Raw genomic sequence first — 23,568 nt, forward strand, 5'->3', positions numbered from 1 at the left:
AAAATACCCCCCACCCCCAAACAACAGGGGTATGTCAGGAAGGCAACCACATCAAAACCATGTTGTCATGGTGATGTACTATGGTCAACAAATTACACACCAACGCAGAGGGATCCACAAAATACTGAAAATATGCACACACGGACGGGCCTTTATGTCGTAGACACAAACAAAATACAGGGTAAGTGAAAATGTGGAGCAGTAGCAGGGATTCTTCCATCCTTATTTTTAAAAACTAAACAGTGAGTGACAGTTCATTAATATATTTAATCAAAAGCAAAAAAAAAAAAAAAACATGCACATAGCGATTGATGACAACAGTTTAAGATGTTTTCTTATAGTATGCTGCCGTCAGCTACCGGAGATATAATCCTTGTGTTCTAAATATACTTGATCAATAAATATGATTCCAATTGACACACTAAAGAAAACCCAAAAAGTTTTTGATCCATTCAATATTGTTCTGCAAGTAGCTCATATTGCTCGTGGATGCTCAACAAATGCTTCCTCGTTCAAGGTCATGTGACCGCAATGTCCATCCACAAAAGGCGCCAGTCAGCCAACAGCGTCAACAGACAGAAAAAGAAGAAGTCTTCCCGGAACGCTTGGCATTTGGATGATCTGCTGGCAAAAAAGGAGCAGTGCGAACAAGTGAAGGGAGGAGGAAAAAAAGAAGATCTAAAATGTGCTCCTTCACCTCACTTGTTCAGGATGCTGGCAGCACTTGACTTCAGCTTTTAAGCAGAACTACACCAGAGCTCTAGCCTCGTACAAGAGGATCCTCCATCCCAACAGATCGCTGGGGTCACTTTATTGAGGTTACTCTGCTGTGCACTACATAAAAAGGCGGGGAGATTGAGGGATATTAATGGTAAATGTGGCATAGCTACGGCATTAAAACCCCTTCTTTGTCCTCCCTTTTTTCTTTGTTTGGCCAGAAGAGCTGAAGGCTTAGGGATAAAGGTAGCGCTGGAATCATGAGACGGGGATAAAAGCCGGGGAGGGATAGTCAGCTCGGACCAAACGACAGAGCAGTGGGTAATTAAAACACCCGGGGCCCCTGAAGTTCCCCCATTCATCCATCTCCTCTTTCCCCTCCTAAAAACACACATTCTTACAGGCTCACAAAGAAAAAAAAACATACAGGCTGACACATATGCACACTCTGGAGCAGTTTGAACGGTGGCTCCCCGCTTGAAATAAAAATCCACACAAGCGGAAGTGCGCATATCTCCCACTGCTGGCTTCTGTTTATTTTTCATTTGTACATTTTTAAGGCTCATGAAAGACTATTGTTTTTATCTGATTACTCCCAGACTGACTGCCTCCGCTGCCTCAAAATGGCCCATAATCATGAACCCTATGGACTTTTTCATTTGACAAATGCCCTTGCGCTTTTGTTGTGTAATGTAATTACTTCAGATGACATTATTTTCAGCAAACTCACTTTGTACATGTACATGAACAATAGATGCAAACCATTACAAAAAAGTACAAGCAATTAGCAATTAGATGACAAAAATACAAACAAGCAAAAATCAAATAACAGGACACTAAGAAGAACCTCAAAGAAAATTAGTCATGTTTTTTTATTTGTGTTTTTTATTGACAGTATATATATTTGAAAAATGATGTCTACTTTATTCAGGAGACGTTTCTTTGTCTTTTTGTGATCAAGCCTCTAGTTCTGCAGTCAGACCACACTGCCCTCTGTTGGTGGCCCTCCATCAAAGCAGCCAAAAAACATTTCACATTTTGACGAAATTTTATGATTTAGATGATTTAACTGACAATCTAAAAAGATTCCTATATGCACTTCTGCATGGTTCTATTTCCAGTTGTACTTGATGAGGTGTGGATGACTAGTTGGCTCCACATGTCACTGGTGTGGTCAATGACCTCGCGTGGGAGAGCGCCGCAGTGCCATGTGAAAAGCCGGTGAATAAGGATGTGTTAAAGCAGCATGTTGACGGGGGAATAGGAGCTAAAAGGATCTCTGCACTTTGCCCACACTGAAGTCATTACCACCGGGCCTTTGATTTCCACATGCAAAAAGCTCAGGTTGTGAGGGCCCCATGTGCTGCTCCAGAGGAGTACGTTTTCCACGCCGGTCTTCATGTGGTGTTAATGTCTGCGCTAGTCAGGGCCAGATCAGTCAGGAGGGGGGGGGGGGGGAAAGAGGGCAAAGTGCTTGCTCAGATGTTTTTGATCATTTCGAAGATGATTAAAAGATCTGTTGGCCTTCGCACCCTGGTCGCTCTCTAATCATTCATCGTTTCCTTCACTCTGTGTTTTTTAATATATATATATATATATATATATATATATATATATATATATATATATATATATATATATATATATATACTATAATATAGTATATATATATATATATATACTATGATATAGTATATATATATACTATAATATAGTATATATATCTATATATATATATATATATATATATAGATATAGATATAGATATAGATATAGATATAGATATAGATATAGATATAGATAGATATAGATATAGATATAGATATATATATATATATATACACGCACACACGCGCGCACACACACACACACACAGTGTGTATTAAGTGTATGGTTAGTAAACGAATGTTCAGAGCGGATGAGGCAAAAGTGAAAGGACAATCAGTGCAGGAGGTGTCCCCGTTCTGCATGATTTAGATTTTGTTGGCGACCACCAAAAAAGGGCAGGGAGAGGTCAAGGGGCGTGAGAAAAACAATCACCTGCTGTTCACTTAACCGCTTGGTCAACACCAAATGTGGCCGACTCTTTGGTTCTGTGTGTGTGTGTGTCATGTCTCAGTTAGGTAGTTGGAAACAGATGGCAGTGCAGTACGTAAAGTCTCTATACTGACCATATACTGTATACATTTTTTAAAATATATATTTTAATGCAGATAAAAGCAGATAAACACACTGAATTTGTTATCATTGTGATATAAAATGCAAAGTGATGTGCCGATTGTGACGAGCCCAAAACATTTTTTTCAAATGTTCAATTTTAATCAACTTCTTATGCATGAAATTCCAATAACTTGCAAAAAAAAAAGCGGTAGCGCTGCTACCTTAACACCTGACTTTGGCAGAGAGTTAACGTCAGCGAGACCGGATCCGACAGCTTTAGTCTCCAGAACAGCCAGCTTATACAGATAAGTGGGCCAGACTGCATAAGCCTCACTCAAGTATTCTATTACAGTCCCAATTACCCCTTGGTAAATAATGTACTATATATGTGGAAGAAACTACAGACAAGTGGAATGTCCAAAGAGTTAAAAAGAAAAAGACACACATACATATTTTATACACATATATTTGATAATATGTATATATTAAATAACTATTGCATTGAATGTTTATTTGCGTGATGATTTAGATGACCAGCGTGAGCATGGTCACTTGACGCCTGCTTGCCGTCCAGGCCCGAGCAGCTCTCACAGCAGACACCCGCAAAGCTTCTTCTCTAATGGGGACAAATTGGCAATGTCTGTATGGGCTGGTGCTGTGTTCTAGGAGCTGTGAATTGATAGTGATGCCTAATGATCCCCTTGGGTAGATCAATACCAATAATCCCCTTTCCCACCTATCCACGTCATTGACTATAGTGAAACTGGAGAAGCAGCATGGGGAAAAGTGCCGGCCAGAGCGCTGGGGTCAGGAGTTCAAGGGCCACAACTCTCACACATGCACTCAAACTTGTGTTTGTGGCAAGCGGGGAGATGAAAGTGAAAGCAAGGTAATATCATACTCGGTAACCATTCGTCCAGGCACTCAAAAACATTCAGAAGCTCAGCACAACACAGCAGGGGGTTCAGAATGAAAAACAGTAGAGAAGAAAATGAAAGTTGCTTGTGTATTAGTTGATCAATACTACTTTGGGGCCTTTATGCAGTTATTACTGTTCAATTTCAATTAGCAGCAGGGTTGAATGCGCACCCATTGTTGCAAATCACTGAGCCACCCATTTCCAAAAATCTTCAATTAAAATATCTAGGATGTTTTTAGTGATGCAATCACAAGCATATATATTGTAGAGAGAAGTTATTTTTGTAACACTGAATGGAGCTGACTATTTTTGCTCTTCACATTTAGATCTGTGTATCTACAGTAATTATTCATGTATAGACAGACTCCTTTCACATCCAACGATATTATTGTGCAGCTAAATGTGTATAGATGTCTTTTATAATTTGTTATTTTCTTTGTGTGTGCCGGAAGTTTCTATTTTGCTGTCCATATAATTCCATATTGCAGGGCTAAGAAAGGCTTATTCAAATGATGCTATATTCAACAAGCAAAGTGTCGCTATTTAAAACATTCTCAGTTGCCTTAACAAAATGTATTTTATTTTGTGTCATTGCCTAGTACTAATAAAAAACAGCTCATTTACATTTCCAAATATGAAATTAATTCTCTTCTTGATTTTCCTCGTATCAGAAGCATATTTTGAAGAAAACATTTTGAGGGTAAAAAGGGGGAATCAAAGCGCAGGCCGTGTTCACCAGTGCAAGAGTGAGACGAAGCGTGGAGTCCCTATAGAGCTTAGTGTGTGTGTGTGCGTGTGAACGTGCGGCGTGCGTGTCCGTGAGCTGTGCAGTCATAAAGCCTCACATCACCCCCTCGAACCCCATGGTCAGCAGCTGATTACTCCCACCAAACGCATCCGTACACTTTATCCCAGCTGTCATAGCGCATACTCATTACGGGCTGCACCGGCCAGCTGACTCCACGCGGCCACACCCGCCCGGACGCGGCCGCGGGGCCAAGCCGGGGGGCAGCGGCCACAAATCAGAAAGCGGCAGAATAAATGAATGCATTTGCTTTCCAAATTCACTATCAGGACCGACCGCATGACATTTTGGTGTCAGTCCTCGCTTTAGACACACTGACTCCACCTGCATATGTTGATATTCGGTTTATGTTGGTGCTCGATGAATTAATAATTACTCTCCATTAAATTACACCAGTGCAGCATGGTGTCATTAACTATTGATGTCGGGCTCCCAAGTTGCTCATACCATCAAGACTACTCAAACAAGGACAACAGGAGGGAAGTTTAAAGAAATCAATCTCCTCAACTAGTCTTCTTGATGCCCATATAGCGGCTATCCCAAACACTGCACTTGCCTCAAGCAGGTGTATATGCATGTGTGTAAGTGTGTGTGCAAGAGCAGGAGGGGTCCTATCAAAAGGATGACAAGGGTGCCACACTCCAAGTCCTGTCACACAGTAGGTGTGTTTTTCTCCATAGCGCCTCAGATGCGGTTTCTCACATTTTTTCTATCTTCATAAAAACAATTCATTGACCAGTATGTCAATCGATGCAACATACACTTTTATCTGCACCGCAAAGTCACCGTTTGTTGCGCCCGTCTACAGGCCATGGCAATGTGAAAGCAAAACTCATGCATGCAATTGCATTTTGACAATACTATAATCAAATCCTCTATAGTTTAATGTAAATGAAAAAACGACAAAGTCAAAAATTCTCCAATCACCAAAAATGAACATTGCATGCATTTGTGCATAGTATTAAAATATTACAACAATGTGAATGAATTACTACAATTGTGTTAATAATTAAACTGCTTAATTTGCACTGCGAGTCGTAACTGACGTACTTGAAGTAGCACAACTGATGACGACGGTAATCAAAAAAATTATTATGGGGGGAATAGCTAAAATATGTAAATACAATTAAACTAGCCACAAACTCATTTGTAATATAATCAAATCAAGAGGGAAAGGTTATTTCAATCAGCATCTCAGAGATGAACGTAAAAAGAAAACATGCCACGTCTGCCCTCCCTCCATCCTTGCTTCCCTGGACAGCAAAGTGCAGAGCTTAAACAGGAGCTTTTAATTCATTACATCATTATGTCATCTCATCCTAATCTGTGCAGTGGCCTCCACTGCTTTGACATGCAAATGGCTTGGAAAAATGTCTGGGGACGTACAGCGGGAGGAGGCGAAGCACAAAATAGCAATCATCACATCTTGTCAACGAGTTGAAAATATACCCCGAAGACATCTGCCTTTTTTTTTTTTTTAACCCTCCTCTCTCTGAAACTGAGTCGAGTCCCTCTGCTCTCTGGGCAGTGCTCGTCTTCCGCCATTTTTGTCAAAGAATGCCCTAAACAAAGCGGTGGCAAGATCACACGGGGAGGCGGCAATCTGTTGAGGATCAGGCTCCCAACGGAGAACGTCTAAACAGTAGAACGCGTGGCACACGCACTCCCGTCCAGCCCCCCTCCCGTTTACACGTGCCCCTCATCTGCATATTCACAAAAAAAGGCCCCTCTGGCTTCCCCCTCATCAGTAAACCACTCCCCGAAAGCTTCACTCAGGAAAGCCAGCTGACAAAGTGTGCCGAGTGGGACCTCACACACACACACGCACACACGAAGATGTTATACGAAAACGCACCAGTATACATTTTTACCAGACTCACATACACAACACAAATATGCTCTGGCATAATAAAGAGAGAAATCAGAGCGACTTAGTTAGATGTGGTGTTGTGAGTATTGGCCGCGCTCATCTAATTTCCATCCCTCCTAGCCCTCCCTCCCCTCAATCTTCCTCCTCCCCCTTCCTCCTCACCCATCTCCCCCTCCTCTCATCATCAGGTACCTGGTGACGAGCGGCCCGTGATAATCCACAGCCTCTAACCAATCAATCAGCAGCATCGTAATCAGCGGCAGTAGAGAGGAAGAGAAAAGGAGAGGGAGAGAAAAGAAGCCCATAACTTACCGCAGGTCGCCTCCAGTCTGCTGAGCACAAGCGCAGAGTTCTGCTCGGGGCTTTTGGCTGCAAGCTACCTGGGCGAGTTCACCACAAATATGACACCTTTGGGTGATTCTTAAAAAAATAAATTCATATTTTTCACTGCATTATAAACATGTAACCGACATATAAAAGCACTCCCCCTCCCTTTTCCTATTTCAGTCCGACTCTACCTTTCTCCCTCTCTTCTTCTTGCTGTCACTCTCTCTCTTCTCATTCTCTCCCCTTGCTCCCTATTTGCCTCTCTCCTCCCTCAGTGTGTGCCTGTTGCAATGGTGTGGACATATACGAGCCATATCGTAGAGATATGTATTGGGAAGCATGTGCAGACCGTAAAAAAAAAAAAAGCCCGACTGGTGTGATAGCCCGCAGATGAGCTGGACCTTGTGTGTCTGTTGGTGGGAGGGAGTAAAGGAGGCAAGGGAGGGTCAAAGCTAAATGTTCTACAAAGAACACGGGGACCAAATTCTCCCCAAAATCAAACACATATCCCCCCACCTATCCCCCGCCGGCTTCTATTCGCTAAGCCCCCACCCTGGCCCCCCTCCCATCAGCCTCAACCACAACCCAAACCTGCTTTTTCCTTCCCCATTTCTACTCATAGGCATTCCCTCCGCAGACATTCTTTGAGGCGGTTCGTCGTCTCCAGGAGAAGGTAATGCTGCCAAGCAGCCCCATACATTTTGCCTTGAGGCTGAGATAGCTGAAAAGCCATGCCTGCTATCCACTTTCTTTTTAGGGAAAGACAAGAAAAACGCACAGGTTTTACACATCTCCCCAAAAAGATCTGATGCCGAATTTAGCATAGGATTACACAAAACCTCTCCCGTGTACCTCTGAACAGAACCCAGGTTTCTCCACACTGTGATTCCACTCCTCCCCCTCACCAAAGGCGGCACACAAGCAGCAGCCGGGGCACGGTGCCTAAGTTTAGTTCTACAACAGAGAGCTACGCCGTGAATAAAATGTGGCATTCGAGGAGCCTCTCCATGAAGATACTCCGAAAAGAGAACACTATATTTGTATCTGTGGCTACGCATCCTGTGGTGCTGGAATTTCAATCCTCGAGACTGCACGGTGAGGCGCACTCTGGAGGCCTCATGCAGACAGAAGCGAGGTGCTGGCTAGTTAGTATTACAATTATAGGGAAAGCAAAGCCGATAAGGCCTTAATGGGGCTCCACCTCATGCCATTCCTCCTCTGTCATCCCCCTCAGTGGTGGGTCTCCTCAGGGCTGTATACTAAGCCCCCTTCTCTTCACTACGCCGACTCATCATGACCGCTCATCTCAAAATTCAACTCGTCGCATCAGACAACACGGCTCTAGGATAAATCTGCAATGAGGCAATATGAACACCTGAAGACGACAACATTATAAAGTGTGTGAGTGCAGTCCTGCTGTGGCGGAGCTTTGCTTAATCGAGCTGCCCAGTCATGTGCAATACAAATTGTGACGTCAAAATCTAGCAGAAACTGGAACAGCCCATGCAGACACATTTTGAGGAGTAGATACAATGAATTGGTAGGTAAAATGCAGTTGTTTTTTTATCAAATTGCCACACGGATTGGGATGAGGTGAAAAAAATCTCCAGAGAAAAGAACCACAAAAACATTATCGACTGAAACCGCTGGTTTTCATAGCTTTGTCAGAGGATGGTCTGAATATCAGCATCACTATTATCTGTTGCTGGTGTATTGATTAAGTAGTGAGATGACCATATTTTGTCCCACCCCTGGTACCCACCTACCTGTGAGCGGACATCTCAGATATCCACGCACAGTAACCGGCTCTAAGAACAATATGACGCTGGATGCGCTCAGCGCAGATGGTGAAAAGACACACAGGAGACGCCGCGGTCCCCATCAAAATGGATGACTAGCCTACATGCGAATGTCATTAGAAAACTCCAGAGATGAATGTACGCAGGAGTAGGGGAGCTAAAGTGCACTGGTGTCTTGCTACATGAGAAGCCTCCACGTTCTCAATGAGGAGAGACAGAATTTACGCAACATGGCAGCTCTGTGTTGTAATGCATCAAGCCTACTGAGAGCTGCACTGTCACTCCCACTCTTCATCATCGGCAGGAGCAAAACAACAGCCATGTATTGTCTTTTGGGCAAGAAATACTATGTGTGTGCTTGCAAGTGTGCCTGAGTACACGTGCGGCGGCGTTTGGGTTTATGAATGTATATATACACACACACACACTCACATACACATATAAGCACACGTATAAATACACACATACACACGTCCGCCTCCACTGCATCCATATTAAACAGTTTTGGAGGTGAATGTGCTTCCCTGGGTGTCATGAATATAAGAGAAAGCATCCATCTTCCAGAATACAATTTCACAGGTAGTGACAGTAAAACCGACTGACTCTCGGACACACACCGGCACACGCGCAAAGACACACACGCACAAAATGGAGAAGGGAAAGATATGGTCAAAGCTGCCTGCCATTTTTTGATTTTTAGAACTGTGATAGCTCTCGCAGCAGCAGCGTCCCGTGTTAAAGCTATTATCTGCTCAATGGCGAAATTCCAATAAAGGCAAACCCTGCTGATTGATTCAAGTCGATTCAACCCATGCTGACCTCATTCATGCGACAGTTCCTGTGAAACGGACTTAATACCTGTTTCACTCTCATCAGGGAGCGATATTATGGTCATGTTACAAAATCGGCTCTATGCTAAACGAGTGATTACAATTTTAGAGGTGAAAATGTCCCTCCAAGCAGGTATGAGGAAAAAAACTGAGCAAAAACTATATTTTATTAACCTGTAAAAATATACTAATGCATTCTAAGCTTTGATTTTTTTTCTCAAATTTCATTACCTATTAAGACATCATCAATTACGGTGATTTTTATATTAATTGTGTGGAAGTGGAACTGCAGGTGGGAATTATACCTGGGTTATAAATGTGCATAACTAATTTAATTAACTAATGAGGGGAATCCTTCATGACTAGATTTTTTTTTCAGTACAGTATTTAACACTGGGTTAATTAGCTTAATCATGCACTTGATAATGAAGCAATTAATCCAATTATTCACAATTAAAGACTGACATATGTGATTATGTATTCATAGAGACAGAGGCGTTTTTTGCAGTATGACTGAAAAAAAATGTGTGTGTGTGGGGGGGGGATAAATACAATAAAATACAAAGTCAACGCTATAAGAAATACAATAATGTTATTCATGATTAGGTAACTCTTGAAATAAAATTTTCAAGTTTGAGTTGAAAAAGAACGCATGAAATCGTAAAGCGAAGAGAAGAAGACAATGAGAGGAAAATTTGGTAGTAACTGATGCAATTAAAGAATTACTACACGATGGGGGAAAAGATAATTCCCACCATTTTTACCACACCAAGATGCACATTCTCTGCTCCTAAAACCCTGCACATCTAACAAAACCTTATGCATGGATAATAATTCAAGTCAGTCAAAAAAAATGTTATGTCAAGTGTACTCACTGTTCTGTTTTTTTTACCTGTTTGTTAAGCTGACTCACTTCTAAAATATGAATGTTGCTTCAGAGCAGTGCAGACGGCTTTACGACAACACTTGTGTTTCAGTACTCTTGTTTTTCTATGTCGGTACACAACTGCTAGCCTGATCTTATGGACACACGGATGTGGTGTTTGTGTTGTTCCCCAGCTCGGCTTGGACTGTTTGGGGCCTTCGCATTCGCTCCAGTACACACGGGAGTCGCCACATGCTTCGTGCACACGACTTGATGAAAAACATGAGTGACAAGATTCATGGCTATCAGAGCAGCTGATGGAAATGCTCTGGTGAGAGTAGGATGAGGGGGGGGGGGACTCTTTAAATGGATTTTATTTTATTTCTATTTGCTGATCAAATACACATTAAGTCTTTTAAAGAAATTAAAGTGGTGTTGTTTAAAATTTAGCTTTGCCTCCAAATGTGGGAATATTTTTACTTTGTTATATTAAATCATATGCTTACACATTTTATGTGATGTTTTGTATTATTTAGAATATGTACTGTATAATAAAATGTATAGAATTAATGCAAATTATTTTGCATCCAAAAATAAAATCTAAACTTAAATTACCCAACTACCAAAATACATATCTTGTTTTGTTTTCTAGTTTAGCTCAACGTAGACATGATTCCATCACGCTTGACTTTACAGGATCACGAGGGGGTGCATGAGGCCGCTCACCCCGAGACTGTGGCACTTGGGCCGCCATGAAAGCATAAAACAGCATCTTTCACTTTGAGTGCTACGAGCGAGGTCAGCCGATTGCAACCACAGGCACATAAAATACAGCTTTACACTCATTCTAGGACATGTTCCTCCATTAGGGTTTCAGAAATAGTCAGTAAAATAAATAAAGAAAAAAAAATATATATATGTCTCAATTGTACATATGCATTTTTGTAAATTAGTAACTGCAAAATATGCATATTGTGCAAAATATAATTGATATGAGTATAACAGAATTAATTTAATACAGAGCAAGTCTGTGAAAAGGCAGAAAGAAAAAAACCTGAGCCAACAAGGTTTCCGACGTGATGTGGCACGCGACACGTCACCTGTACAACCGCCGCGCCGCCTGATTTGGCTCTTCAGCCAGGGGGGCGAGTGGCTCTGGGGACAGAGCGAGGAAATGGCTGCTGTGGTTGTTTGAGATGAGGTTAGCAGAGCGGCGAGCTGGCTGGATGCTCCTGTGGCCCAGATTTGCTCCAATCCCCATTTGTCCACTCTTCGACTGTATTCCCTCAGAATATTGCTTTTGTATTTATGGTGTTAGCTCAGGGAAAAAATAATAAATAGATGCAATACATCTATAAAACAAACGAAAAATGGCTTTGGAACAATATTCTTATTCTCAGTAGTTTAACATCTGTTATGATATGGTGGTGATTTTAAATTAATCATGAGTACTGTGGCATTTTTTTGGGCATTATACATTTGCCAATGAAGACTATTGCTTCATGTGCTCACCCCAAGAGCTAAAAGGGTATTTGCCGACATGAATCCCAGTAAAAGCGGCAAGTCCAAGCAACATTAAAAATGACAGTGATTTTCTGTCAGCATCGCAGACACAAGCAAGAGGCATCACTTTTGGGCAACAATTTAGCCTTTGCTCAGATGGAAGTCTAAAAAAAAAAATTTTAATGAAAGGGTGAATCCTTCCTCATTCGGTTTCTTTTAAGTGAAAACTTAACTGCATACGGAGATGAGGAAAAGCTGTTTATATACTACTATGTTGTCATTTCTGTAAGCATGACATTTTTTAAATTGTGAAAAGTGTCAAATACAGTTCGAGGGCACTAAGATTGCACATGTGCAGGCAAAATAGGGGCATAAACCTGAAGCATTACCATTATTACAAACAACATTTCCTATATTTCCTTCTCTTGGATGGATGAGCGATTTCAATGGCTCTTCCTCCACGCCAGAAGCACTGGTGAACATAAAAGACAACACACGCTTTTGCAGTCTCTCTTGCCTTCTATGTTTTCTGGAATTAAGAACACCATAAAGGCCTGCTTCTGTGCATGTTAAATGAAGTATACAGCATCCATGCAAGTGCAAGTGCATGTACGTACACAAGACTGAAAACTGAAAAGGATTTGCCACCCATAAAAAAGAGAGAAGACACTAATGTTCAATATGCTTGTTTTGGTCAAGTGACTTGGTGCAGGCAGCATAAAGTGAAACAAAATTAATGACAGTAGGAAAATCCACATAGATATAAAACGGAAAGAAAGCACGTTATTATTACTTGAATTTGAACTCAAATCAGCTCAGTGGTGTTATGGCTTAATAATGCACCTGATCCTTTTACTGTTTACCAAATCACATTGGCATTCATGAGTTCACAAATATTTCCCGTACAACAAAAACAACAAAAATCAAAATGAGTAATTACATTTGTTTGGGTAGTGTTGCAACCAAATTGTTTTTGGTGCATTATAATTCTAAAAAAATATCAGGCTACCTATCCCACTCCCTTTTTTCTCTTTGATTTGGCTCATTTGAGCAGTACAGTCCCCAGCAGCTTGTTAGAACTGCCACCTCGATGACTGCCCCCTGGATGATAAGGGGGGCAGAAACGGAAGGGATGCTCAGAGGGGTGTGTTGAATGATAGGTTCAGGAGGAGGCCTACCCCAAATCAGGGGTGAGAGCAAGGATTTCATAAAAAGGAACAAAGACAAGCTCACACACCATCTACTGACAGGCCGGTGGTACTACAGTGCACTGTAAGGGGAAAATACTCCCGTCCGTCACTATTGGGTCAATATCAAAACCTGTCTACTGTCAAAATTTACACTGAAAATATTTGAGAGTGATTTAAATGTATTTTAAGAAAATGGTCATTCTTTAGCTCTCCAAACAGAGAGGATGCAGGCCAACAGATGCATGGAAATGAATTGACTAAATATCAAACCAGCCAGAGGAGGAGATATTCACAAAGAGAGCTGGTCCTGTTTTATTATTAGTGACAGGCTGCAAAAAATGATCCTTTAGGTCAAAGAGACAAGAGCCATAACTGCCCAAATTACCTATAATAGCTCACACATGGGCTTCAATTCTGCCTCAATAAATTTCAAAAGCTCAAACGCACATTTTAAAAAATAATAATAATAATTGACAAGAGCTAGTAGCATATTAGTCATGTACCTGCTCAACACTAGCTACAGAAGAAAAAGAATTAATACAAAACCAAATCGTCGTTCTTCAACCTTTCTATTTTCCAAGGTCGTGTTCATTTATCACAGCGGGATGTGCTGTGAAGACTGGACAAAGGCTTGAATATATAATCTTGTATAAAATGTATAGTGAGAGGCTGCAAGGTGCACAACACATCCAACGTGGGCTTAGTGGGATGTCCAGACGTGCTATAACCTTGGGGAGAAAGGGAGGGGGATGAGGGGTGGAGCCCAATGAGTTCAATGTAAAAAGACATGAAGCACGCTGCTGTACGCAAAACTGAAAGCCAAACAATAAAAACTGTTAACCACCTTTGGAGCACACAAGGTTAGATACACACACATCTACAGAACTGCACGATTATTCTCGTCTTGCATAAAAAGATCTGAATAAAGCTTTAAAATTTTCATTAAAAAGACAATTTAGTGGAGGTCAGTATATAAATGTTGAAGGGAATGCAAAAACATTCGGCACTAAAAGAAACAGTTTCTCGTTTGGTGCAAAGATGTTGCCAGCCAGTGAGGTAAAGAGATTGCACTATAATTGCAATTTTTTTCATCGGCTATACACCCAGAAGACATCTAGTCAGATACATTGTGATAGTCTGTAGTCATTCTACGGCTAGCAGGTCAACTTTAAAGCTCTTTCAACTATTTATCAATACTTGTGGGGAGTAGCACAGATCGAGCCTAATGTACATCAGCCAAGATGATGACAGAAAAAGCACAAAGCAAAAGAGGCAAAAACATCAAAAATATCCAAGAGGTAACCTAACAATGAACAAGCATGACCTCCACGGTGGTCCTGATCTCCAGCTGTGTGAAGAGGAAGCAATGAGGAAGGTTGAGCTTCCTAAGGTCAGTAGTCAGCCACAACATGACTGCTAGTGGGCAGCTTTGTGAGGCTCGAGTTAATAAGGCTTTCAAACAACTTCAGGCGAGGGGAGATAGGCAACTAAATTACAACATTGTTTTTCCCCCAATGAATCTGAATAACTTTTTCATTAGCTGTGTCACAGAGATCAGCAGTTATCAGTAGCTCTGGAGGGAATGCCGAAAGGGGTGGAGGACAATCACTGTTTCTTTCACCATCTCATTTCCGACTGTGCATTTCGAAACAAAATTAATTTCCTCGGCTATCTAATAAATCAGAAGCTAGTGATTGCGGTTGGTGCCAATGCAGGCGGTCACAATGAGAACGAACACTCTGGTTCAGTCTGACAAACGAATTGTGCCGTGGGGCCTCCTCACGGGATTTCCCCCTTCAGCTGCAACATTACAATCACAAATTTAGACAATGGCTTCAGTGACTTTTACCAGAATACATTGAACTAGAGTTGGGGAGCGACTGTATTTTGCCACACTCAAGTGTAAAAGTCAAGCAAGATGTTCTACGGGAGGCTGGACCAAAGAGTTCAGATCACGTTCCTTCCAGCAAACATCACCTCCTTCATCCAGTACTCTACACTGCAACTTTCTGAATTTCTGAGGGTATCTAGCAACAAGAGGCTTTGTGTATGGAATGGTCCATAAAATTCTGCAATGCCATTGATACTGTCATGCATATGTATGAAAGCGTGAAGAAGCAACAGCAGCTGCCTATGGCTATGTTCTTCAAGCCCGTCAAGATAGCTCCTCCTAAAGTGCCTGAAGGACACGTGACAATGACTCCTCCTGAAGTGACTTGAACAGGAAAAAAAGCCGCCGGAGAAGATGAAACTCCGCTGATTTGCTGTATATCGTCTCGCTCAGCTAAATGCGAGGAGCATGGTTTTAGACCGGCACCATTTGTACAATGCCTGGAAATAGCATCTGATGTGATTTGGCACTACATAAATAAAATTGAACTGACTTTGCCAACTTACACCCCTATCGTCTTTATCAATTTCTTCATCTAGAGTCTATTCGCTTACTCAATTACGACGATATCATTTGCGTGTCGGTATGATACATATGCTTCATTATACATGCAGCATCTTGTAAGGTTCAATGCATGTTTTCTACATGACTTCCCTTCCAAACAACTCAAGGGTTCTAATGATCCACCATATGCTAAAATGCCTCAGGCAATCTTAACGGGGTGATAGAGCATTAAAAGTAGCAAGAGTAGAGTAGCACACTCAGGGAGGTTGAAGAAGTGAAGCCACTCCATACACTTGAACTCCACCGAAGCTCTCGGCGCACTCCATCAGTGCTACCTTGAGTGGCAACAGGGCAGCATCGAGTGGGTAGGAACGGTTAAATAACAGCGTTAGAAAACATGTATCGAAACCTCACCTCTCTGGCCAATACGGGATTAACTTTAACTAACTACATATTGCTCAATCAATTTTGACACCTGGAGAGAATGACTACGTTCACATGCATAAATATAGCTCTTCACTGACATATTGTAGTTTGCTCTCGCAACTCGTCCACAGTCTCTCAAGTCCTGGTTAACATGCCATTTGAGCAGTTTGATGGTTGGGGGAAAGCTACGTCTGCCGACATTAACCTATTCTGGCATTGATACGCCTTTCTCCTCATTTTCTGGTAGCGATTCAACAAGGAAGGGAAACTTGCTCTGCTTGTTAAAAAACACTGGAAACTCATACAGGACTTATGTGTGAAGAATTTTTTTTAATTTTGTACAATGGAGACTTGCCTTGGCTCTTTTGGTAATGGTGATGACTAAAAGCAGAGAACACTATAAAGGCCCACTCATAATGACTTGATCTCTATCAAAAGTCAAGGCTGGTAGATTAAATTGATTTTGTTGGCTTGCTTTAATGTAGTTCTTGAAAAGAAACGCTCCACCGCACAGACATCGTTTTTAATCTATTCTTTGATTACATGTTCATGATGTGGTCTTACTGTGTATGCGCATTCTTCAGTAAAATAATTTTATTTATCGTATTTTCCGGACTATAAGTCGCAGTTTTTTTCATAGTTTGGCCAGGAGTGCGACTTATAGGAGCAACTTATGTGTGAAATTATTAACACATTATTATATCATTTCACATGTTATTTTCACACTACACCGCAAGAGGGCGGTCTAGGCCTGTGGAATAATTGGAACTGCAACTAACGATGAGTCTGACGTAAGCTCGTAGAAGAGGAAGCCAGCATCGTCTACCTCCAGAGTTAGCGAAGTTAAGTGACAGAGGATGAAGATTTCATTGGATTTAGTGATTTGGAGTGACAGGTTGGTTTGGTAAACTTGTTAGCATGTTATTTATGCTATAGTTATCTGAATAAGTCTTAATAGTATGTTACATCAGGTACGTTCTCAGTTCGTTGTTTATGTGTCCTGTAACGTTAGCATACCGTACAATTATTCAGCCTGTTGTTGCCTCCATTCTATTTTTATTTTAAATTGCCTTTCAAGATGACATGTCTGTTCTTGGTGTTGGATTTTATCAAATAATTTTCCCCCCAAAATACGACTTATACTCCAGTGCGACATATATGTCTTTTTCTTCTTTATTATGCATTTTATAAATGGTGCGACTTGTACTCCGGAGCGACTTATGGTCCGGAAAATACGGTAATAGATTTTCTACTAAAGTAGTTTCATACACATTGGCAGACTCAACTAATTTGTTATCTCACCGCTTAAAAATATATATTTCATTGTTGTCTGGCAACATTACAATCAAGTCTGTTTTCCTTCCATCAATTTCCTTTAAATAATGACTTGTTTTTCGCTGATGTAGCAAATATCCCACCAAGCTTCACTCAAGTTTGGGTCAGACATCTTGCTGCCCCAGAGTCAGCGCAGATGCTCAACTAAAATGTTCAAAAAGTATTTTTTTTTCTAATTAGTCTGTGTTATGCCAACATTTTACCATGTGGTTTCAATTCATTTAATGTAATGGGCGAGTTTTCTTTAGTGCATGTAAACGTACCTAGTGTATCCCCAAAGGGCAGCTTGTTACAGGGCACCTTTGCTAAAATACACTCACAAATTAGTGAGACATGCTTTTAGTTCCATGCATTAGGCGCAGGTGCTTCCCAAATCTCAGCTGCTTTTTGGAGTTATATGTTTTTCCAAATGATTTGATTTTGTAACATTGTGTATTCCAGGTCAAAATGTGACAGCTGTCGAACACAGCGCATGTGATGCAGACAAAAGCAAAAAAAGAACAAATCATCACGTCGCTTTTTTATGTGCAAAGGTCAGCAATTCAAGGACAGCATCTTTGATGGGTCTACATCCAATCAAGAATGACTGAAAGACAACAGCCTTGAGGAGAGACTCAATGGAATCACCAAAATGGACTGTATAAATGTAAGACAGCAGTATCATAAAATGTGCGTCTTTCTGCACACCACATGGTGGTAATTCTGAAGGTAGCGAGCCTAAATTGACCACATCTTCGTTAAAACATCACGGATGGAAGATCCCATGGAATACGCTATCTGTACATTTGTGCTGGAATATACGAAGGCAGTGATAATAAACCTCCGTCAAGTTCGCTACACCTGGATATATAGTCTCTCCTCAATTGTTTCCCCAGCTCCAGTCACCCCTAGTAAAACTAGCTCTCAACACCCAGCACTCCCTGACCTCGGGATAGCCCCGTAAACATAAAAGAGCTTTGATACGAACCAGGTGTGGGCGGACTATGTGTCAGGGAAAAGTGACAGAGATGAACACGTATTTGGATGATATAGGATTCCGACAGCTGAAAACGAGACGCCGATACAGTTGCTGAGTCCCAAATTGTAAGCATGTGATAGCAACGGGCCAGCTTATTTAGACCCATTATCAGAAACTCAGACAGGCTGTGCGGTTCTGCTTCATGTTAAAATCAGATGGCTCTTCAAAGTATCAGAAAGGGGGGTCCAATGTGGGTTGCGCAATATCACATGGCTCTTGTACTTTTCAAGATCTAAGAATTGCTTTGTTGAGCTTGAATTGAAAGAATGGTTTGGTTGTTATTCATGAAACATATTAGGCGCATTTTTGATGAGCTATGCTCTGCGGGAAAGTAGCAATGCCGTTTCTCCCCCTTCCTGTCACTCTGTCTGGTTTCAGGTTAAACTTGACCCCTCACACTTGACCTTGGGGGCTTGGTTGAGCGGAGAGGGCACAGCTGTTAGGGAGGCTCTGCAGCGGGACCGACTCCCGGCTGACAAAGGAAGAAATTCAATTGCGGCACGTTAGTGTCCGAGTCATTGAGTATCACTCATTTTGGCTAACTAGAAACATATTTTTGCTCTGCACTCAAGGCAACTTTCATTAACCTCAAAAGAAAAGGAAGGACATGGCGGCTGCGGTGGTGCCGGGGTCACACAGTGGCTCCCCCAGCTTCAGATTTCAACACTCCTCTGCGGTGCTCTATTTTTAACGCCTGGTACATATTGCTGTGGTCATTAGTTTCAGCGCCTCTGTCCTGCAATGTCAAACGCCTCGCAGGTTTGATGCATGAACGGGGGTCCATCACTTACATTGTTCCCCCGGACAAGCAATGTGTGTGTGGTTCCCTGTAGTGGCTAAAACAAAGACAGATGGATGGGCTTAGGCTCAGGCCACAGGTACCTGGGGACACTTTGCAGGACAGCTTACAAATAGGACTGAGAAGGAAGGGATGAGGCTGAATAAAGGCTCAACCCATAACTGTCACCTCTGCAGATTGAACAGCTGCCCTAAATGAAGACAAAGTATCGATCCACAGAGTAATATCTGCCGTTTGGTATGTCTACAACGAGAACAAGGGATGCCAGAAGAATATTCGCTTGCCATGTGAAAATTGATCCAAATGGTGACATGTAGACTTCATAAACATGGCAGGAAAGCGATGCGGCAGAGATCCAAGTTTGTCTCTGAGCTCTGCTTTATAACAAATTAAAAACAAGAAGGAAATCATACTGAAATTGGGTCCCAGCTTGCAGCAGCCAGCCCTCCACCCCCACGTCTTCACCCCCTGCCATAGCCAATGTCTCTTTTCTCCACAATCAGTGTCAGAAGAAGCGGCGAGGAACGGTTTGCGAGAAACACTTATCTAGCACAGCGGCAGAGCCCTGTTCCTCCACCCTTTATCTCACCAGGAGATGGAATTCAATATACAAAAAACCCCATCATGCAGCAGCATCACGCCTATGCTGGGGATAAGGGCAGGGTTGCCAGGTAATTGGTTGGTGGTGGACGAACACAAGGTTTGAGACTACCCGTGGAGGAGTGGAGATTACAGCAAGGGGTGGAGGGACTGGGTAACTAGGAGTCTGTGGGGGAGGGGCGAGGGGGGGGTGGCTTCTTGACAATCTTTCTCTACCCCCCCCAAAACCCCCTTTCTCCAGCAGCCACACCTCACCCCCACCTTCGCATGTAATCTCCGCCAGCACAAATGTACACGTGTGTTGGTGTTTTCTGGCTCCAGAAGGAACAACAAAGCGCAATAGTTCTTTTGTACAGTGCCTATGTCACAATGCAACCCACACGCTAAACACGCATGCCCCTGGGTATCTTTATTATTAGAAAAAATAAAACAAGAAAAAATTGCTTACATTCATGACATTTCAATTGAAATTAGACCCCGATAACGTCGGTGCGTATCATTATGGAGAAAAAAATAATTTCATTCCTGTGAGATATTCACAAAAGGAGGTTGGAAAGGCGCTCATCCAACAAACGTATTAAGAACGGTGACGGCGGATACGCGCGCAGGAAATCCACGGGCACTCCATTTCCCGTTTTCCAGCATCTTCGAGAGATAACTGTTGCAGAAGACGGGGAGATAAAGAAACACGTGAGGAAAGAAGAAAAAGTCATTTCTCTGATTTATTTATGATGCGGCGAGGTATGCTGAACGCATCAGAACATGCAGCAGTGGTCATACTGTCAAAGAAGATGAAGTGTCTTCATAGTCGACTGAGCAAAAGAGCGGGGAAAAGAAAGAGGGGGAAAATTAGAGGGGCGAGAGATGAGGATACTGCAGAAGGGTGTTAACCACCTCATCTCTAGCGCATCACCCATTCGCCACAAAATGGCTACTTCGCTCTTTCTGACAGGCGGCACCAGCGCAAGAGAGGGGGGGAGGCTATCTGAACCATCACTGTGTCATCTTGAACCTTTCTCGCTTGTTCCTCAACTTGCGCTTATTGTAACGTTTCGGAAAAACACTGTCCGATGGCAGAACTACTATTTTGTGCCTCCCACAATTAAATTGAGAAATGGTGGAATTAATTTGGGGGGTTGTAACAGCACGCTCCTCAAGGTCCACTACAACCCATGTTAAACTTTATATACATAATATATCCCTTAATGCCGTACTGTGTTTTAACTGAAAAGATTCTGCATTGTCTTTTATGATATGAGCTAATTGTGTGCTCAGCTCAAGATGTAACAATGCTCTGGAGCTGATACACCATTCCGTTATGATGATCTTCCACGTTTGTTTTTCAAATTTGTCTAATTTTCATAAATTGTATTCACCCCCAAGCTCCTAAGATATGCTTAAACTTGAAGTGAGAACAAGAGGCAAAACACAAGTTGTTATAGTTGTATTATGATCTAGTGTTTAAGACCTGCAAACTAAACCATTAAGCGGCAAGGGGGGTGGGGGGGGGGCAGTCATTTGCCGTATTTCTTTAAAACAGAGGCTGCAAGCTTTTGTTCAGTGCAACATCCCCCTCTGCAGGCAAAGAGAATACAACCACACTTCACAAAGACCTGCTTTTTGATATGAAAATGAGATGATGTGTTGGTGGCCGTGTCACATTAGTTTAATGGGAATAGATGAGATTGTGCTCAAGCACATTTGCAGACTCAGCCAAAGTTGGCCCATCCAGTTACATAACTGTGTGAGAGAAGCAATTTCCATCTGAAACCATTTCAACCACACACCTATTTCAGTTTCTATTCTGCCTTCCGTATTTTCCAAGCTACATATTACCCAATTAAATGCCCATTAGTTGTCACGTAACTTAACGTGCCTATAATTTGAGCCTTAAATTTAGAAGGGCCACAAACCGACAACATCAAATGTGATTGATCGACACAAACCCGATGTTGGCCTGATCTTGAAAAACTTAGACCAAATCACGAATGTACAGCACGTTATCCGACCAATTTTAAAATATGTTTAATACGTTTTAGCTAGCCAAAAAATATATACAGCAATTTTTGCTTTGTTACCTACACTGCCTACCAGTCAGAAAGTGACCATTGTTTATACGGGGGGGAGCCCAAAGTATCATCAATGAGAAGTCAACGTTTGTGTTGGCACAGCATTTAAATAAAGCTGACACAAGCTATCTCCAATCAGTGCATTTTGACTCCCAAAAGTTCCAACTCATTATTAAATGTGGTGACGGCACAATCTCGCTTTTATTCTCATTCTGCTCAGAGAATTTAAACGTTTCCAAATAATAAAAATCTCTTCCACTTGCACGGTACAACGATTTTAGGGCAATTTATCCAGCGATTGACCTTGCGCTTCTCCCTCTGTGTTACAGCCGACTTTGCAGCTGAGCCTTTGAATCAACTGATGCTTTGGCACAAGCCTCCAACTCTAAGGTTATTTCTTTGGGATTTCGTCTAAGTTCTTTCAAGACCCACGAGCATTTGGAATATATATATTATACATAATAACTCCGTCTAATAAAGCAACCAAAGTTAGGGGCTCAGAAGCATAAAAGCATTCCTGGATTGGCAGGAACCCCGTGATGAGCCCCATGTCTTTGTGAGCAGAAGCTCCTAGAGGTCCTGCGAATTTTAGAGCCAGGCTTTGGAGTTTTTTTTTAAAGATTATCTTTTGGTCTTTGAAGTGCACAACCCACCTGCTTCAATCGCAAAAAAAACGCTCCTGCTTTGGGTTCCAGGACGTCGTCTCACATAACATAAACAACAATAAGCTGACCCTTGGGGAATTGCTGTTTATTACCAAATCTTTGCAGAAGCTTTGCACACAACTTGAAGAAAGAAAACACACAAACACACACATGCACACACACATGAAACATGCACACTATGAAAGGAGGACTGCAAATAATTTATAAAAACATACAATAAAAAATATTTTAAAAATCTGTTGATTTTAATCCATTTTAGCCAATACACTACAAAGTCCAGAATCTTTACAAACTCACCAGCTGTGTTGATAGACTCAAGTAAATGTAAAGCATGTTTTCATAGAGGAACAGCTTGTATTGATTAAAAGCACATTGCTGCTGTTTTACAAAGCCGCGAGGAAGCCATTTTATTGGGCCTCTTAGAAAGAATTCCCAATTTGGGATGATTGTGTTTAAGCCTCCCGTTCAACCTTGACGTAGCAAAACTCAACTCACAGTCACGCCAATACAAGAACTTTGTATCAAACACCATCAAAGGAGTTTAAGATGAACCATTATAAAAGAAAAATTAGGCCGCACACATTATTAAAAAGTAATATGATGCAAATGAAGGTACACAAAGTTTGTTCCATTTGAACTTTTGTGCTTTGTTCATTGAGGCACAAAGCAAAGACAAATGAGATCTCCTCCACTGCCAGGCTTTGTGTCACTGTCCTGATTACCCTGCAGTGCGACACCGAGACAAACGGGCGAGCGGCAATAGGAAGGAGCGGGGCGGGCTTGTGCGAATGAGATGCTCACTGACCCTGCCATCATCACAAACCGCTATTCTCATCTCATATCCCGAGCGGCTGAGTGACTGGACGGGCTTGCTACGTATTAAGCTTACAGTGGTGAGCGGAAGCCCTTGTTTTAACATCAAGCGCTCACCAATTAAGGGGCATCCATCGCACACTAACAAGTGTAAAAGCAGTTGAAATGAGTAACTTTCTGCAGCAAAGCATTATCTATGCGCCAGACATTCAGCATATTTCCCCCATAACTGCTGTCTGCATACGCTGGTGCCACTTTGAAGGTTAACAAATCAATATTCCGGAAGCTTGTCGTTTATTAACACGGGAGATGGGCTCGGATAATGATACGTGCGCAGACCTGGAGCGACAGTTCTGTGGGTAGAGCCTATTAAGCATTGCACACACCATAAAGTAGAGAAAGGGACTCTAATTGAGAGTATGATTATTTGTCTGAAGCATAGTCCCCTCAAATATCACAAAGC

At 41.9% G+C, this 23,568-nt stretch overlaps 1 protein-coding gene across 1 annotated transcript in view; it reads right to left on the reverse strand.

Annotated features, from left to right (window-relative positions):
• zfhx3b (zinc finger homeobox 3b) overlaps positions 1–7,076 on the reverse strand; it is a 260,384-nt gene extending 253,308 nt beyond the window's left edge. Inside the window, exon 1 of the mRNA XM_049718658.2 lies at positions 6,784–7,076. The gene's annotated coding sequence lies outside the window, so the exon portion shown is untranslated. The remainder of the gene's footprint in view (positions 1–6,783) is intronic.
• Between the last annotated feature and the right edge of the window lie 16,492 nt (positions 7,077–23,568).

This window comes from Syngnathus scovelli, chromosome 4 (assembly GCF_024217435.2).
Source record: "Syngnathus scovelli strain Florida chromosome 4, RoL_Ssco_1.2, whole genome shotgun sequence".
Taxonomy (NCBI): Eukaryota; Metazoa; Chordata; class Actinopteri; order Syngnathiformes; family Syngnathidae; genus Syngnathus; species Syngnathus scovelli.